At 39.1% G+C, this 20734-nt stretch overlaps 1 protein-coding gene across 7 annotated transcripts in view; it reads right to left on the reverse strand.

Annotated features, from left to right (window-relative positions):
* Positions 1–20734, reverse strand: part of spina (spindlin a) — an 83024-nt gene that overhangs the window by 39077 nt on the left and 23213 nt on the right. For all 7 annotated transcript variants that reach the window (XM_043713744.2, XM_087997263.1, XM_043713727.2 and 4 more), the window contains one exon: positions 6849–7007. The gene's annotated coding sequence lies outside the window, so the exon portion shown is untranslated. The remainder of the gene's footprint in view (positions 1–6848; positions 7008–20734) is intronic.

The raw sequence follows: 20734 nt of genomic DNA on the forward strand, positions 1-20734 counted from the left end.
TGGTACTGGAGGGTTAAGTGAGATGGTTATGTAAGGGCAGAGCTGGGTGCCATCAGTTTACACATGTTACCCAAGCAATTATGTCACTGAGGGTCAATGTGTAAATAAGGGAGAGAAGGACAATAATGGAAGCACAAGACTTCTGAATAAGAAAAAGATGCAGGTTTGGGGCCAGAGGTCAGTTGGAATTGTCGGTTGCCAAATGAGAAGGAGGAGGGAAAATAGCAAAAACAGCTGAATACATCAGCTTGACCTTCATGACTTGTACTATTTGGGCTGGAGTTGGATAGGGGAAGGGAAAGAAATTAAAAAAGGAGACTGCGTTAGTGAATAAAAGCAGCTTAAACTTGCAGAACCAGCACAGGACAGGATCTTTGCTCTCTGGGATTCCCAGAGCAGAGCGGTGCGTGATTTTTCCAGAGGATACAAAATACAATTGTGCTTCATCTGGTCCAGCCCAATCTAGCTAACAATGGCTAAATGAACTCCATACTTAACACACACTCTTGACTTTAAGGGTATGAAAGTAAGGACAACACTAGAGGTAAAGCTTAAGCTTTTACTGGGGCTAATCCTACGTAGCCATGAGGGTGAGAAAATACAGAATCATTAGGCAATCTGAAACTGCAGTTGTAAGTGGCATGATTTATTCTCAGGGTAGACATAAAAAGAAATGGAATAGGAAAGACGAAGATGAATAGATGGTGGTGAAGAATAAAAGGATGTAGTTGTTGAGGCTTGGGAACATCAAGATTGAGAAGCGATGCAAGATGAGAAGATCAGGCAGAGGACTCTGAAAATAGGACAGGAATTGAGAGGTAAAGTAACCAAAAAGGAAAAAATGGAAGATGGCTATATTGTAGGCAGGGGAGAAGTCAAAAAAGAAAGGTTGAATTGTAGGTTCTTTACTGAATCAAGGCAAAATCACATTTCTAACAAGTATTTCAAGACACTGATATTATAGTTTTGGTTTCATCTTCCCCTAGCAGGTTGTTCACAGCCAGACCAATTTCCAGAAGCAAACTGCCCACCATTAGCCTTATCTTATGCCATTATTCATCACCAATGTATCCAGGTTTAATAATTACAACAAATCATAGTAAACCATGAATGCAGGCAATATTCAGATATTCTCTTACTACCTCCTTTGCAGCCAAAACCTATTAGGAATCTCTTCTGGCTATGTTATATCGGGGATGATTCAAATCAAAGAGCCCATATTACCTCCAATGTACCAATGAGCAGAAAAGACAGGAAATGTTAGAGCACAAAAACGCACATTAATTGATTGTGAAAATGTCTTGGGGTCAGAAATTAAAAACATTAATTATATTAACAATGTGCAATTTGAAATTTCCATCCACCAAGGCTGTCTTGTTGCTGAGACCAGCACCAGACAGTAATTTCAAATTCAACTATCTCCATGGCACCAAATGAAATATAATAAAATATCCTTTTTGGAAGGGGAAATCCACAGTTTTATTAAATATGGAATTGAAAGCTTTACGGAGTTTTGAATCAGTGTTAACTTCAGCAATTGCAAATTTTTCCAAATAAACATTTGGATTTAATTTTGGGAACACTGTCAATTATGATGACACAAGAGACAGTCAGCTGAACCAAAACAGCCTTTCTACCTCTGTATTTCCAACAGAGTAGAGCATCCATGGAACCTTTTGATTAGGAACCTACAATTAACTTACAGGGTTGACCTCATGAATGAACAAAGGCTTGTGTGGTCTGTTTTCCTTTTAACATAAGCCGTTATCCACAGTCCAGAAGCCATCTTCAGCTCACAGTTCCCAGTTCATAGCTCCAAACCAAGAAAATTGATAAAGGAATAAAATTTTTAAAATGAAAAATTGATGAGGTTTCTAACACTATTTACTGTTGATTATGATATAGTAACCTAATATTTTTGCAAGCTCACTACTATACTGCTACTTTCTCCATTGTAAACAACTATAGTAAATCCTCTGTATCCATAAAATCACAAATTTGCTTATCCACACCAAAAAAAAGGCAACTACAATAATTAACATCTACAACCAAATGACACGTTTCCACAACATTTTAAATCATTTTAACAAGCTCTGCATTTGCGGATTTCATCGTTGACTGATTCATCATTCACAGGAGTGCCCAGGAAATTACTATGACCATATTGATAATAGAAATTGCCTAGGTGAACAAGTAATTTTACAGTTAAAGGCATGCCACCACCCCAGTTCAGACAGTGACAGCAAAATGCTTGGAGGAATATATAACAGTGCGCAGTTGCACCAGCTTCACTACAAGCGTTGACAAAAAGAATTTACAATGAAAATATAAAAACAAAAGAATTTGTAGTCAAGCACCTGTACCTAGATTTCTAAGTGACATCATAAGTGGCGATTTGCAAATTTTTCACTGTACTCATGTGAGTACATGGCAATAAAACTAATTTAGTATATTGGGAGAAGCCACAAAGATGACACAATATGTTCCAAGTTGTTTTATATACAGATATTCTACTGAAAATACATTAATGACTGCATTATGTCTACTTGACAGACAAATTAAATTGCACAAGAAATTGGACAACTTCATTTTTGGCCACAGGGATCACGAAGCATGACTTCTCCACTCCAGTTCGAAAGGAAGTAAGCATATATAAACTGGTGTAGCTCCATACTGTACTATGTCCCAAATAGGCTCCCACCCTAGAATTGATGTCTATATCCTCTTGTGCACAGCTGAGGAGCATTCTGTGCAAAGCATGTCCTGCCCTAGCTGCAGAACAAGTGGTAATACAACATCTGCCCCCAAAGCTGCATAAGCCACATGCAAGAAATAGGGTTTTATACATTTTATCTTGCACTGTGAATTTTACAACTGTGCCATTTAACTACTAACGTGAATGATTGTTTACCTTGATTAACTTAACCATTAATGATAACATATTGCATGAAGCTAAATTTTTTGAAAACAAAAATTGGGGAGGCTCTGTGGTGCAGAGATATCGTCCCTATTTCTGGGCTTAAGTCCCACTTTCTCTAGAGGGGTGCAGTAACATCTCTGAACAGGTTGATTAAAGAAGAGTAGGCCATTGGAACAATTCAGGAAGAATGAATGTAAGCAAGAAGAGATTCAGTCCATGTCCGCAAACATGTACAATCTGACAGTTAGAGACAGGAAGAATACAAGTAAAAATGTTTATTCTGTCTGCATACCTCATTGTTCTTTAGCAATCATGGTCTTCAGCTTAGCAAAGGTGTTGCATGCTAACTTTGTTAACTGTAATGCACAGTATAGCGACTGATTATGCATGAATGGTATACTGAAGGAAATGTGGGTGAAACATTAACAGCGAGTTGATGTAACCATGAATGGAGTATCGATCGTAATGACTGTACTACGAACTGGTTAATCAACTGCTTTAACATAATATCAGAGCTGAAATCCTGCATATGGGAGCTTCAGGCAAATGAAAAGAACTCTCCTAAAGGGCCCAGTATGCAGATGTTAAGGTTCATAGAAGTGATATGGAATGGCCATTTATTGAACATTGCTGAAAATTCAAATTTTGTCAAAGAGTTTCTTCTTGCACTCACAAGGGCAACTTTTGAGAACACCTATGTAAAGGGAAGTTCTAATTTAGTATTCAACGTTTTGAAAAATAACAAACAGAAAATGTGCATTGTGAACATCAAATTATACTGAAGCACCTCGAGAGTGGAACATAGTTCATGATTAAGTTTATTTCTATTGCACTTTGGATTTTTCAATTTGAGACGAATTGCTGAGAAGTGGCTTGCAATGACATGGATTGTGTACAGTAAATATCAAGACTGTTACAGTTGTATTGAGGCGCCTAACACAGAACCTGCAGCATGGTGAGAAGTTTTTTTTGCACCTTCTGTAATTTAAAAGTCAAACATTTTTTAAAATGTATTTTGACAAATGTTATTAAGAAAACATAGTCAAAAAGTATAGTAGGTAGTTAGTGAGGGAAGTTTGGTAAGATAGCACAAGAATATTCACTTGGTATCACTGAGAGATACATGCCATGGAACTCAACGAAATTGATGCTTTGTCAAAATTCAAGACTCAGTCCTTTATTATGAGTGAGACTGGATAAAGCCAGTATATGCATTTATAAAGTCAAATCACATTTACAAGCTATTGAAGGTTTTTTTTGAGAATGTAAGTAGTAAAATAAATAAGGGAGAACCAGGAGATGTGGACTACTTGGATTTTCAGTAAGCTTTTGATAAGATCGCAGAATCTCTACACTGCAGATAAAGGCCATTCAGCACATCATGTCTGCATCAACTCTGAAGAGCATCCAACCCAGATCCAGCCGCCCCCCTCCTCCCAACTCTATCCCCATAACCCCACCTAGTCTGCAAATCCTTTGGCACTATGGGACAAATTGGTATGGCCAACCCACCTAATCTGCATATCTTTGAACTTTGGGGGAAACTGGAGAACCAGCAGAAACATAGGTAGGCATGGAGAGAGTATGCAACCTCCACTCAAAAGGTCACCCAAGGCTAGAATTGAACCCAGGTCCCTGGGACTGTGAGGCAGCAGTGCTAACTACTGTCCCTCCAGCCTTCGTAAGTAGTTAGTGGGGCAAGTTAAAGCACATCAACTACATTAATATAATGGAATGGATCAAAAATTGATTTTGACATATAGGAAACACAGTGGGAATAAAAGGACCTTTTTCCAAGTGACAATGACTTGTGGAGTTTTGCAAGGACCAGTGCTTGGACCTCAGATATTCATGATTTAAATAATGACCTGGATGAGGGAACAAAATGCAACAAATAAAGAAGGTGCAGCAGAGGTTCATTAAGCTACTACCAGGAATTAAAGGACTGTCATTTAAGGATAAATTGATTTGAATGGGTCTGTGTTCAATAAAGTTTGTAAGGATGAGAATATCTGATTCAAACATAAAATTCTAACAGGGATGGACAAATCAAGAAGTAGGGAAGATGATTTCCCTGGATAGGGAGTCTAAATCAGAGCAAGAGTCTCAGGATAAGGGGTAGAGCATTTAGAACTGAAAAGTTTCTTCAGTTAAAACAGATCATGAATCTGTGGAATTCTGTACCTCAGAAGGCTGCAGAGGCCAAGCCATTTAATATACTCAAATTCTTTTTTTCCATTTTAAAAGGCATCAAGCTGCATGGAGAGAAAGTGAGAATATGGCTTTGAGATAGAGGATCATCAGTGATCACACTCATGGACTGAGCAGGCTCAAAGGGCCAAATGACCTACTCCTGCTCCCAGCTATTTTTCAATGTTATTTTTGATGTTGGGTACTTGTGGAGTGCTCTTACCCAACATATAAAATCTTAACAAATGACCTGGGAAAGCATGAGTATGCTAAAGAGCCAAGATGCATTATAATTATTTCAATTCAAACTCTATCACTTACAGTAGATTAAAAAAAGGTTGGCTAATTTCCAAGAAATCAATTTCCAACCAGTTACTGGTCCCATCAGGGCAATGCCAAACAGAGCTTGCTTGCAGAGAGTGTTGCTTGATGCAACAGTCATAAGTGATCAGCAAATAATCAACATAAAGAAAGTTTCCTTTGGGAATTTTTCACACAAAACAGACTCATCTAAGTAAATCAAACTTCCAGATCTTGAAGGATTACAAATTGTTGCTTTCTCATTGATTTAAATGGATAAATAAACGGTCAAACATTACTGAACCAAGAAGCACTTATTTAACTCAGGAAGTTTAAAACAAGACTGATACAAAACCTCTGGTTTGACAATGCAAAGCAATCAGGGAACATCACAATACAAAAGCAAGAAACATTCACAACAATATTTCATTTTAAAGAAATATGGAAATATATTGAACATTTCTTTCTTCAATCCTTTCTTTAACATACATTAATATCAAAACTTTTGTTAATTAAACTATTCAATAACTTACATTTTCTTCCCCAAGGTTTTCCAGTTGAAATGTTTAATTTGCCTATGTTATGTTTTGAAATGGAATTTGCCAACAGTTTTTAAACAATAAATCTTCAAGATTAAAAGGCACATTTCAACTAAGCTCAGTACATGCTGCAGAGGCCAAAATGGGAAGATTGTACATGGACTTTGGTGTTAAAAGGATCCATTATCATATGGAAATTAGGAGAACTTTTTTTAAAAAAGTCAAAGATTGCTTTATTTAGAAGATTGATCATTTTAGAACATGGACATTGTCCCAGTTGTCACGTGATAAGCATTTTTTGAACAAGATGATTTTAGAGCAGGTGATTGAATATAGACTGGCCTGAAGCCTTCTCAGGTGAGACGAAAACTCTTAATAAAGTAATTTCTCTTTAGTTCACAGCGGCAGCAAGCAGGAAGCAAAAACCCAAGAAAGACCAGCAATAATGTTGTGCTAGTATTAAAAACGATGAAGACATGCACTGTCCTCTTCATGTATGTTCTGTAAGCCTTCTCTATTATTCAAGTAATCTAAAAAAAATCTAATTTATGATCAAATCTTAAATGTCACTTAACAAGGCCAAATATTTTATACTACGAAGAATCTGTTACCATGCTGTATGACTGTGAATTTATGAAAAAAGAACTGAATCTTCAAACATTTTCTAGGCAAAGTTATTTGTACTACAAATTAGTAATATTTTGTTCACTTGAAGTTTTTTCCAGTTTTTCTTAATTACAAGTCGGTTGGGGGAATTGAAATGGGCAGTGATTGCGAGGTCCGGTCGGTCCCTGCGGACCTGACCACGATGCTTGGTGAAACAGTTTCTACTTTCTTTTTCTGTTAGAACCCATATGCAACGAAAATTGGCCACATTTTTCATTTGGTCTGACACCTACCTTCAATACAAGATTGAAGACAACCTGATCAAAGACATGCAGCCATCAGTAACTACAGCAGAAAGTGGAGATCCAGCGTCTTAAAGGTAGTGTTTTCAGGCTTCCATTTTCATCACACCACAATTTCACAGGAATGCAACCTTTTTGGTGGCGACTGATCTGTACAAATAAAGTATTACGGAAATAACTATTATACACTTACACCATAAAAAAAAGTGATGGGAGGAGATTAGAAATCTAAACTGAAAAATCAAGGCATTAGAGTACTTAGCAACTTGGGTAAATACACGCAAAATGAAACATAATATTATGTCAGCTAATAACATCCATGCAAAGAACAGTAGTAAAAAAATTAATGGCTCTTTCCCCAAATGCGTGAAGCAATCATAATAAATGATTTAGATTTAATTAATATTAGAGACATGGCTACAAGATGAGCAAAGTCGAAAATAAATACTGCAAGGTACACAACCTATCAAAAGAAAGGCAGAGTCAAAATACAGTATCAATCCTGACATTAAAAGGATGTCACAAGGTCAACAGCAAGAAAGGATGCTTGTTCAGAAGATCAGGATACAGAATCGACATGTGATAAGTTTATGAACAGCAAGGGACGGAAAATGCTGATGGGCTTAGATAATAGATCTACAGTCTTAAGATCATAAGAAACTCTTACAGTTGACTTCACTGTTTGACTGAATTTTAAGTAATAAATAGTAAAAGTCTGTAATGAAGGCAATGTAATTATGAGTCAGCGATATTATAGCACAGAAACAGACATCTTTGATCCAAATATTCCAAATAAATCTAGTCCCAGCATTTGGCACATATCCCTCTCAATTCTTCCTATTCATATACCCATCCAGATGCCTTTTAAATGTTGTAATTGAAGCTGCCTCCATCAATTCCTCTGACAGCATGTTCCATTTATGCACCACCCTCTGCGTGAAAAAGTTGCCCAAGATCCCTTTTAAATCTTTCCCCTCTCACCTTAAACTTATGCCTTCTAGTTTTGGGCTCCCCCACCCCAGGACAGAATAGGTTAAATAGACCAGTAGTGAAAATAAATAGCAAAAACACAAGGAGCAAAACTGACAAATCCCTTGGACTAGACCTTAACACAGGGGTGGGGAACCTTTTTTATATTGGAAGGCTACATTTTATTTAGCCAAGATCCTATTAGGCTGCATGCTGAGAATTTAACATATACAACAAAATATCATATTTGTGTCATCACATTTACTAATTTTAATTAAAGCCTGCTATTATAGCACAGGACTTTAAACAAAATAAAAATTCAATGACATTTATTTGTTTGACAAAGTTAACAATAGAACTAATAATATGCAAAAAACTTAGACAATAAACCATTAACTGACTTTTTTCCGACTGTTTATTGAGTGATCAGAATCAAATATTTGGTTCAAACATCGTTTGATTGGGGTCCTCCAGGTGAATATCCATCTCTGAGATTTCAGCATATTTTAATTTGTGTCACATATGAAAATATTGATGCACAATAGTAGGTTGTGCCAAAACAAAACAGCATTCGCTGAGCATGTTAATACGAATACAGACTTCAGAATATTATCTTCCAAGAGCTCAATCAATTCCATCTGTAAGTCCTCAGGTACTTTGGAGGCATCAACCAGGTGCGGTCGAAAGCTAGTTTCAGTCTGAGATCACGTTTCTCAAAATCTGCCAACCTTTCATTATGAACCTTTCAATCAATGAAGTCAAGAACAGCTGTGTATTCTTTCACTTAGTGATTTCCTTGTACCCTGTTCATTAATTACCTTCACCAGTTCAGGAAAATTCAGATGAAAGTTCTGTTTGGGTAGGAAGAGTTTTGAAAAAGGTCAGCTTTTTCTGAAATGCCTGGATTTTTGGCCATGTATCGTACATGGATTTACTTTACCTTGCAAAACAAATTCAGATCATTTTGCTTGACATTATATCACCCTAAAATGCATTTCTACAGAAATTTTCTTTTGACGATTCACACATTTCATTCAGTTCCTCAAAAAGTCTTGTGATTCGTTTTTGCAAAGTTTTACAAGTATTCGTCCTTATGACAATCGGACACTTCAGAATGATATGGCAACTCCACACTGAGTGTTTCACCATCAAGCTGATGGTATGATGCAATTGCTCGAATGGAGTGTACAATACCTATAATTTTCTTTAATGTGTCACTTAAAACAAGATTAGGCACAAAGATTCTGTCAATGCAAAAGAAAATGAAAAGAAATCAAAGTATCTGGGATCTGGCAATTCATTCGTAGTAATGCAACAAATCCTTCATGTTTCCTTCTTATGGAAGGTGCACCATCTATGCGTCCACTTACTAAATTATACAAATTCAATTTGGCTTCATGACATTTTTCTTTGAAGATAGCGAAGTTGTTAATTCCATATGCCATAAGGATGCGCAAAGCCAGTAACTCCTCATGACAATGAAAATCCGCAGTTATCACACAATTCAAAAATAACTCCTGCACTGAGTCAGTAATGTCAGTGGATTCATCCAAGGCAATCGAATAATAAATATCTTCACTTTGGCACATTGTACGAAGTTGTGCTGCTACATTGAGGGCTAATTCATGTTGCTGATCAGTTTTGGTCCTTCTTGAAAGAAGAAATTGTTTGTACTTATTAATATTATCTGAATCTAAACATCCTAAAACTTCAACAATGCATTATTTTATGATTTCCACATTGCTAAATGGTTTACCTCTTCTTCAAAGTATACATGCTACTTTATAAGTTGCTTCAGTGATATCTGTCCCTTGTCCAGATATTGTTAAATACCTGCTGCTGCTTTTGATCTTTCACTTTCTCAAGTGCAGACATTCGGGGTTCTCCTTCCAATTGAGCATTTTTGTGCTTCTTAGGAGTTGCATAATGCTGACATGCATTATATTTCTTCAGAGCAAAGACGTCATTTTATCTTTCACAGCAACTATGTAATATTGCAATTCCCATTTTTCATTGAATACTGTGCTCGCTTCCTTTAATGTTCTTCTCTTTGTTTTTGACATGACTGGATTACCAGTAAAAAATTTTGAAATGGTACACAAATTTAAAAAAGTCGGATTTTGTATTTGCAGACAGTTAGGTGGAAGCCCACAACTGGTATCCTAAAAGGCCGCAGGTTCCCACCCCGCCCTAAGATTTTAAAACAGATTGCACACCACTGTATGCAGAGTTCTGGAACCCACATTATTGGAAGCAATGGGACAGCACTGCAGATTTACTAGGAGGTTGCCTGGGCTGGAGAATTATAGTTATGAAGAGAGAGTGGACAGACTTGTTTTTTTCCCTTGGAGCAGAGGAGTGTGAGGTCTATAAAATTACATGAGCACTGACAAAATAAACAAGAATGGAATGTTCTCCTTGATCGAGGGATCAATGACCACAGGGTACAGATTGAAAGGAAGGGGCAAAAGTTTTAGAGGAGATGCGTGGGTGAAAAAGTTTCATTCCATGTAAGGGCTGTAGAGGCAGAAATCGTAATAATGTTTCAACTGGCATTTAGATGTGGACTTTTGATGCCAAGGTATACAAGGTCAAGTCTGGAAAATGTAAATCAGATGGATAGGTGCTTGATTTTGGCTGGTGCAGGCTCCAAGGGCCAAAGGGCCTTTTACTCTGCTGTGGTGCTCAATAATTATGAGATGGTGGATACACTGGTTTTAATTTTCTAAATCTCCCCAAGATCTAGAACAATCCCAAGGATTGCAAGTTAATAAACACAACTGCCAATCAAAATAAAGTGTGCAATCAAAAGTTTACAGGCCAGTTAACCTAAAACTAGTAGTTGAGAAAATGTTGGAATATATTAAAAGAACATCTTTTCATACTGTTATCTCCTAAGTATATAAACAGACAAAGTCAACTCGGTTCTATGAAAGAGAAATTGTGTTTGCAAGGAGGTTAAGTAGTAGGGTATATAATGGGAAGCCAATGGATGTAATATACATGAATTTCCAAGAGGCATATGGTAGGTGCCACAAAAAATGGCTAATAACGTGAAAAGAGCACATGAAGTCCGAGATATTGAACTAAAAAGACAGTGGAATGGATAGAACAGGAAAGCACAGAATGAGGATAGATGGAGCTTTTCAAAACTGCTAGTCTTGTAACTCATCAATGCCACAAGGATCAGGTTAGGTTAGATTAGATTAGATTAGATTAGATTAGATTAGATTAGATTAGATTAGATTAGATTCCCTACAGTGTGGAAACAAGCTCTTCAGCCCAACAAGTCCACACCGACCCTCCGAAGAGCAACCCCCCCGATCCATTCCCTATATTTATCCCTGACTAATGCACCTAACTACGGGCAATTTAGCTTTGCCCAATTCACATGACCTGCACATCTTTGGACTGTGGGAGAAAACTGGAGTACCCAACGGAAACCCATACAGACACAGGGACAATGTGCAAACTCCACACAGACAGTCACCTGAGGCAGGAATTGAACCCGGTCCCTGGCGCTGCGAGGCAGCAGTGTTAACCACTGAGCCACCGTGCCGCCCCTGGAGTCTCAGCTAATTATAACTTCTGTGAACAATTTGGATTATAACAAGTTGGATGAGAGTGTAAATTGAGAAGAGGATACCTATAGCTATAAAGAGGTACAGACAGGCTAAGTGAGCATGTCAAGTGGACAACAATCCTATTCATATAACCATCCTAATGCCTTTTAAATGTTGTAACTGTACCAGCCTCCACCACTACCAAAGCTATTTCATGTCCCCTTTTTGCCCTCCTGATTTCCCTCTTAAGTATACTCCTACTGCCTTTATACTCTTCTACGGATTCACTCGATCGATCCTGTCTATACCTTACATGTGCTTCCTTCTTTTTCTTAACCAAAACCTCAATTTCTTTAGTCATCCAGCATTCCCTATACCTACCAACCTTTCCTTTCACCCTAATAGGAATATACTTTCTCTGGGCTCTCATCTCATTTCTGAAAGCTTCCCATTTTCCAGCCATCCCTTTACCTGCGAACATCTGACCCCAATCAGCTTTTGAAAGTTCTTGTCGAATACCATTCAAATTGGCCTTTCTCCAATTTCGAACACAACTTTTAGATCTGGTCTATCCTTTTCCATCACTATTTTAAATCTAATGGAATTATGGTCGCTGGCCCCAAAGTGCTCCCCCACTGACACCTCAGTCACCTCCCATGCCTTAATTTCGAAGAGTAGGTCAAGTTTTGCACCTTCTCTAGTAGATACATCCACATACTGAATCAGAAAATTTTCTTGGACACACTGAACAAATTCCTCTTCATCTAAACCCTTAACATTATCGCAGTCCCAGTCTTTGTTTGGAAAGTTAAAATCCCCAACCATAACCACCCATTTATTCTTACAGATAGCTGAGATTTCCTTACAAGTTTGTTTCTCAATTTCCCTCTGACTATTAGGTGGTCTACAATACAGTTCCAATAAGGTGATCATCCCTTTCTTATTTCTCAGTTCCACCCAAATAACTTCCCTGGATATATTTCCGGGAATATCCTCCCTCAGCACAGCTATAATGTTATCCCTTTTCAAAAATGCCACTCCCCCTCCTCTCTTGCCTCCCTTTCTATCCTTCCTGTCGCATTTGTATCCTGGAACATTCAGCTGCCAGTCCTGCCCATCCCTGAGCCATGTTTCTGTAATTGCTATGATATCCCAGTCCCATGTTCCTAACCATGCTCTGAGTTCATCTGCCTTCCCCGTTAGGCCCCTTGCATTGAAATAAATGTAGCTTAATTTATTCATCCTACCTTGTCCCTGCCTGCCCTGACTGTTTGACTTGCTTCTGTTCTCAACTGTACCAGTCTCAGATTGATATCTTTCCTCACCATCTCCCTGGGTGCCACCCCCCACCCACCTTACTAATTTAAATCCTCCCAAGCAGTTCTAGTAAATTTCCCTGCCAGTATATTAGTCCCCTTCCAGTTTAGGTGCAATCGGTCTTTCTTGTACAGGTCACTTCTACTCCAAAAGAAATTCCAATGTCCAAAAGTGTGAATCCTTCTCCCATACATCAGCTCCTCAGCCATGCATTCTCCTATTCTGGCCCTCACTAGCTAGTAGCACCGGGAATAATCCAGGTTTTACTACTATCGAGGACCTCCTTTTTATATTCCTGCCTAACTTTTGTAATCTTCCTTCAGAATCTCAACATTTTCCCTTCCTATATCCCCTATGTCGTTGTTTCCAGTGTGGACAATGACCTCTTGCTGGCCCCTCTCCCCCTTGAGAACACTCTGCACTCTGTCTGAGACATCCTTGATCCTGGCACCAGGGAAGCAACACACCATTCTGCTTTTTCGCTGCAGACCACAGAAACGTCTGTCTGTACCTTGGACTGGAGAGTCTCCTAACACAATTGATCTCTTGGAACCCGACGTACCCCTCGTTGCATTAGAGCCAGTCTCAATACCAGAAACTTGGCTGTTCGTGCTACGTTCCCCTGAGAATCCATCACCCCCTACATTTTCCAAAACAGCATACTTGTTTCAAATGGGTACAGCCACAGAAGGATCCTGCACTAGCTGCCTACCTGTCTTACCTTTCCTGGAGTTGCCCCATCTATGTGTCTGTATCTGAGACTCCCCCCCCCCTTCCTATAACTGCCATCCGTCACATACTGTTGCTGTTGCAAATTCCTCATTGCTTCTAACTGTCTCTCCAACCGATTCATTTGATCTGATAAAATTCGCAACCAACAGCATTTATTGCAGATATAATCTGCAGTAACCCTTAAACTCTCTTTAAACTCCCAAATCTGATCAGAAGTGCATATCACTCTACTCAAGGCCATTTTTGCTCCTTCACAATCTACAGTCTCCGAAAATAATACTGTCTTATTCCTCTACAAAACATTGCCACAGGTTAAATTGATAGTTATGGCTTATATTTTAAGTTTAATCAAGAGGCATATCTCAAAAAACATATAATTAAGAACCCACTCTACTCACTACTGCAGACTTTCTGTAGCTCTCACTTAAAAACAATACACTTATCTGCTTCTGCGCTGTGAACTTCACCCAAACAATTCCTACAAGATCAGTTGTGAATTTCACTGTTTGTTCATTTTCCCAGATGCACTCCGATGTCTAGCGATACATGAATTCAAACAGAAAAGGCAGTAACAGTGCAGGTTCACTGCTCTGTCAGTTTCTTTCTCTCTCTCTCTCTCTCCTGCACTGACCTCACCATGTGCTTCCTTTGTTTGTTCTTCTCCCTTTTAAAACTGCTGTTGTTTTGACTTTTTTTTTCCCCAAAGTTCCACAACAATGCAACAGCATATAAAATAGTAATTGCTGTTCCTGGAATTCAAGGAAATCACCTCCAACTCCTAAAATACCTCACAGTTCAGAAAAGAGTCTCATAATAAACCCTTTTAAATGCTTCAGCTGGCTCCATCACATTTCAGCAGTGCACTGCACTCAGTGAGAGAAGTAGTTTTTTTCCTCATGGCACTTTTGTTTGTTTTACAAATACTTTAAAACTTACATCTTTTTGTTCTTGATTCTTTTGCAAATGGGCACAGTTTATCACTATGCACACTATCAAATCTCCTCTCCAAAGGAAGTGGTCCAAACTTCTCTAACCTATATGTGTAACTGAAGTCCCTCAGCTCTCAAAACATTCTCATCAATATTTGCTGCGTTTTCTCAAACGCCTTCGCCTCCTTTCTAAACAGCGGTGCTCAGAATCGGATGCAATACTCCAGCTGATGCTAAGCTAATTCAAATTTGACATAACCCCCTTGCCTTTGTACTTTAGACCCCATTCATAAAGCCTAGAATAATGTATGTTTCGTTAACTGCTTTCTCAACCTGTCCCAGCACCTTTAACGACCTATTCAGATGTACCGGCATCCAGTAGAATTGTGCCCTTTATTTTATATTTCGCTTATTTTATAACCATGCTCTTATAGCAAATTGAATATCATCACTTGTCTGCTTTGAACTTTATTATCCATCGAAATGTCTGCACACTGCACCAACTTGACTATGTTCTTTGAAGTGTTGTGTTACCCTCTTCACATTTGTTTTGAATTTTCATATTGTTGACAATTACTGAAATTAATTCATGTATACCCAGGTCAAATCTTTTACAATTAGAGAAAGCAATGGTCCCATATGGACTCTGAATCAATTCCACTGCAGACCTTTCTCCAGCCATAAGCATATCATCAACCACTACTGCCTCCTGTCACTAGGTCAATTTTGGATCAATGTTGCAACTATAATTTTTACTCTGTGAGCCACAACTTTGCTCAAGAGATTGTGTAACACTGTATCAAAAACCTTTAGCAAGTCAACCTACAACACTTCAGCCTTTTCATTCCAAAATACTCCAGTAACAGACATGATTTTTTCTCAATAAACATAAAGTGACTTCATTTTATTTATTTTCCATATCACTATTATTTGATCAAATAATAATTCATTATTTGTAATTTTTAGATGAATCAAAATCCAAGTTAAACTGTATCTGCTGTGCTAATCTCTATACTTTTTTTGAATAAGGGGGTTATTTGCAAATCTCCACTCCTCTACAAGCACCTCACCAACTCCACATTCTCAGCCAGTCCTAGGAGCCCCAAAGATAGTCTATCCAATAATGCCATCAATTTTAAATGTTTCCAATGTACTGAATAACCTCCTTTTTCACCATAGTCTGGGTAACAACTTGCTGGGTAAGACAGCTGCAAAGTAATCATATAATATATGTCAGCTATGCCTCCTGCTTCCATGCATTTACCTTTCTTAGGCTTCTAATTTACCAATTCCAATTATTAGGGGGAATTATAAACAGCTTCCAATATTTTTTGCTCCTGTTTGTTGATTTAACCCAAACTGTTGCAATTTCCGGATTTTATGCACCAAGTCCTCTTCATCCATTCCTCTATCAGGGAAACACCACCTTTGCAAGTTGCTTTTTTTTTCCAAAAAGTTGCATACCACCAAGAGAACAGTCTGAGCCTGATTACGTGCAGGCTGACATAATAGAACAACTTCCCATCCCACAGTACTGGGACCAGTGGACTGTGAAATAAAAATCCCCCTACCTGCCACATCATTTTTTCTGTTTATTCCTTTGCTAATTCATATATGCCTAAAATGTCAGACCAGAGACTATTACTTTAAGGTTTCCTGTTTCAATTCGGACCACAAAACATAACCCTCTCTTAGATAAAAGTAGGAATGATGTTCTACAATGTTTTCACATCACCCCCCTCCCACTTCTGGTTCATCTAAATCCACAAACGTCTTTGACCATAGCACCAGTCAAACATGCAATCTTTGGAACTCTTGACTGCAATTACAGCAAACATTATTTAGTTTCCTTAGACAAAGTGTCGGGAATGCTGGATGACAAGTGAAATTGAGGTTTTGGTCAAGAATGAGAAGGAGCATATGTCCGGTATAGACAGCAGAGATTGAGTGAATCCTGAGGAGACTATAAAGGTAGTAGGAGCATACTTAAGAGGGAAATCAGAAGGGCAGAATGGGGACATGAGATAACTTTGTCAAATAGGGTTAAGAAGAATCCAAAAGGTGTTCTACAAATACATTAAGGACAAAAGGGCAACTAGGGAGAGAATAGGGCCCTTCAAAGACCAGCAAGTCCACCAACGTGTGGAATCTCAGGGGATGGGGGGAGTACTAAGAAGGAATTCTGCATCAGTATTTACTGTGGAAAAGCATATACGAGAGAGAATATGACGAAATAAATAGCAACATCTTGAAAAATGCCCACATTACAGAGGTGGTAGTGCTGGACATCTTAAAAACACAAAAGTGGATAAATCCCCAGATGTACCCCCAGAACCCTGTGGGAAGCTAGGCAAGCGATTGCTGGGCACCATGCTGAGATATTTCTACCGACAGTCTCAGGTGAAGTACAAGACTGGAGGGTGGCTAACGTGGTGCCATTATTTAAGAAAGATGGTAAGGAAAAGCCAGGGAACTATAAACCAGTGAGCCTGACATCGGTGGTGGGAAAGTTGGTGGAGGGAATCCTGAGGGACAGGGTTTACACGTATTTGGAAAAGCAAGGGCTTATTAGGGATAGTCAACATGGGTTTGTGTGGGGGAAATCATGTCTCTCTAACTTGACTGAGTCTTTTGAAGAAGTAACAAAGAGGATTGATGAGGGCATAGAAGTGGACACGATTTGTATGAACTTCAGTAAGGCGTTTGACAAGGTTCCTCATGGTAGACTGGTTAGCAAGATTAGCTCTCATAGAATACAAGGGAGAACTAGCCATTTTAACACAGATCTGCCTCGAAGATAGAAGACAGAGGGTGTTGGTAGGGGGTTATTTTTCAGACTGGAGGCCTGTGACCAGTGGTGTTTCACAAGGATCAGCGCTGGGTCCACTGCTTTTTAGTCATTTATATAAACGACTAGGATGTGAACATTGGATGTATGGTTAATAAGTTTGCAGATGGCACCAAAATTGGAGGTGTAGTGGACAGCGAAGAAGGTTACCTCAGATTACAACAGGATCTTGATCAGATGGGCCAATGGGCTGAGGAGTGGCAGATAGAATTTAACTTCGATAAATGTGAGGTGCTGCATTTTGGAAAGGCAGGTCTTATACACTTAAAGGTTACATCTTGGGGAGTGTTGTTGAACAAAGAGACCTTAGAGTGCAGATTCATCGCTCATTGAAAGTGGAGGAGTTGAAGGTAGACAGGAAGTGAAGGTGGCGTTTGATATGTTTGCCTTTATTAGTCAATGTATGGAGTATAGGGGTTGGGAGGTCAAGTCGCAGCTGTACAGGACATTGGGTAGGCTACTTTTGGAATACTGTGTGCAATTTTGGTCTCCTTGTTATAGGAAGTATGTTGTGAAACTTGAAATAGTTCAGAAAAGATTTACAAGGATGTTTCCAGGATTGGAGTTATAGAGACATGTTGAATAAGCTGGGGCTATATTCCCTGGAGTGTTGGAGGCTGAGGGGTGACCTTACAGAGGCTTACAAAATAATGAGGGGTATGGAAAGGGTGAATAGCAAAGGTCCAAAACTAGACGGCATAGGTTTAAGGTGAGAGGAAAAGATATAAAAGGGACCGAAGGGACAACTATTTTACACAGAGGAAGTGACTTTTTATAACTATGTTCAACAAACTTCTTTATGCATTCTTCATTATATGTTCTTTTTCTGTGCAGCAGATCCTTTCCACTCTCCTGCAAACACACATTTCAATACCATTTAGCAGATTGGTTGGAACTGTCCATAAGATTCACATCTCTGATCAATATAAACACTATGCAATGAAGAATAGTCACTGGACTCAAACCATCAAGTCTGCTGTCTGTCATGCTGAATTTCTCCAGCAGTTTCTATCTTTGAATTGTTCATTCAAATATGGATGGGAAAAAAACTGCGCTCTTTTTGACATATTCTAAGTGTTGGAGGAGATTTCCTCAAATTCCAGGAGCAGCAATTACTTGTTTTATAAACTGTTGCATTGTTTTGGAACTTTGGGAGAAAAAAGATCAAAACAATGGCACTTTAAAAAGGAAGAAGACAGACAAAGGCAGAGACCACAAAAACCCTTCATCAGGCTTTTGCCCAAAACGTTGATTCTCCTGCTCCTCGGATGCTGCCTGACCTGCAGTACTTTTCCAGCACCATACTCTCGACAACAGTGAATCTACAGAGTTATTGCCTTTGCTGTTTGAGTTCAAGTATCTCTGGACATCGGAGTGCATTTAGGAAAAATTTGCAAACACGGAAATGCACAGCTGACCTTGAAGATACCTGCGTGGGAGATCTCACAGCACAGGAGCATATAAGTGCATGGTTTTTAAGTGTAACCTTGCTGTAAATTTGCAATAGTGAGTACAGTGGATTCTTTTTTGATTAAATGTTTTATCGCGATCAGTCTCCTGATTAAAATTTAAAAATATAAAACATAAGTATCTAAGTTAGCCTATAGCAATTTTTTTTTTTAAACAGTAGTAGGACTGTGCTATTTTCTGGCTCTGTACACTGTTAAGGAGCAAAGATGGCCTTTAGTAGAGTGACATGTTCTTCTTGTTAGTTGTGGGAGATAAGGCAGAATTTCCACTTTCCTGATGATTATGTCTGCAGGACGTGTCTTTGGTTGCAAATCCTGTCAGATCACAAGGATCGGTTTGAGCAGCAGTTAGAGGCAATAAGGAATTTACAGGAGCTGGGGTATGATGAAGGAAGAAAAACCACAGACAGGTCAGGTAGATGGGATACCTCCAGGAAAGGTAGACGAGGGAGGCAGGTAGTGCAGCAGTCTCCTGTGACCATCCCCATCTCAAACAAGAATGCTGATTTGGAAAATGTGGGGGCGGGGTGGTGTGATGGACTCTCAGGGGTACGTAGCACAAACAGCCAAGTTGCTGGTACCGAGAAAGGCTCTAATGTAACAACGGGTATGTCAGGTTCCAAGTGATCAACTGTGATTGGGGACTCTCTAGTCAGAGGCTCAGAGATGTTTCTGCGGCTGGCAGCAAGAAATCAGACTAGTGTGTTGCCTCCTGGTGCCAGGATAAAGGATATCTCTGAGAGAGTGCAGAATGTTCTCAAAAAGGGGAGAGGGACCAGCAGGAGGTCATTGTACAGACTGAACTAATGAAATAGGAAGGGAATAGAATGAGATCCTCAAAGCAAAATATAGAAAGTTAGGCAGGAAATTAAAAAGGTGGCCCTCGAGGATAGTAATACCTGGATTACTCCCGATGCTACGAGCTAGTAAAGGTAGGAATAGGATAGAGCAGATGAATGCATGGCTGAGAAGCTGATGCAGGGGAGAAGGGTTCACATTTTTGGATCATTGGAATCTCTTCTGAGATAGAAGTGACCTGTTTAAAAAGGACAGATTGCACCCGAATTGGAAGGGGACTAATATACTGGCAGGGAGATTTACCAGAGTTGCTTGGAAGGATTTAAACTAGCAAGGTGGGGAGGTGGGACTAGGAAGGTGGCAAGGAAAGAAATCAATCTGAGACTGGTACAGTTGGGAAAAGGAACAAGTAAAACAGTCAGGGCAAGCAGGAACAAAGCAGAGAATGAGGCAGACTGATAAATTAAACTGCATTTATTTTAATGCAAGAAGCCTAACAGGGAAGGCAGATGAATTCGGGGTATGGTTAGGAACATGGGACTGGGATATCATAGCAATTACAGAAACATGGCTCAGGGATGAACAGGACTAGTAGCTTAATGTTCCAGATAACAAATGCTGCAGGCAGGATAGAAAGGGAGGCAAGAGAGGTGGGGAGTCGCATTTTTGGTAAAGACTAGTATTACGGCTGTTCTTAGGGAGGTTGTTCCTGAGAGAAACAACCAGGGGTATTATTTGGGTGGACCTGGGAAATAAGAAAAGGGATGATCACCTTATTGGGATCGTATTATAAACCCGCTAATAGTCAGAGGGAAATTGAGAAACAAACTTGTAAGGAGATCTCAATGATTCGTGAGAATGGTTATGATAGGGGAGTTTAACTTTCCAAACATAGACTGGGACTGCCATAGTGTTAAGGGTTGAGATGGAGAGGAATTTGTTAAGTGTGCACAAGTCCGTGGATGTACCTACTAGAGAAGGTGCAAAACCTGACCTACTTTTGGGAAATAAGACAGGGCAGATGACTGAGGTGTCAATGGGGAGGCACTTTGGTGCCAGCGGCTACAATGCTATTAGTTTTAAAATAGCAATGGAAAAGGGTAGACCAGATCTAAAAGTTGAAGTTCTAAATTGGAGGAGAGCCAATTTTGACGGTATTAGGCAAAAACTTTCAAAAGTTGATTGGGGGCAAATGTAAAGCCTTCAAAAATGTGATGAGTCCCCAGAGACATCATATTCCTGTTAGGGTGAA

This window comes from Chiloscyllium plagiosum, unplaced genomic scaffold, assembly GCF_037043375.1.
Source record: "Chiloscyllium plagiosum isolate Xiang-an unplaced genomic scaffold, Cpla_swu_hap1 HiC_scaffold_2, whole genome shotgun sequence".
NCBI classification, from domain to species: domain Eukaryota; kingdom Metazoa; phylum Chordata; class Chondrichthyes; order Orectolobiformes; family Hemiscylliidae; genus Chiloscyllium; species Chiloscyllium plagiosum.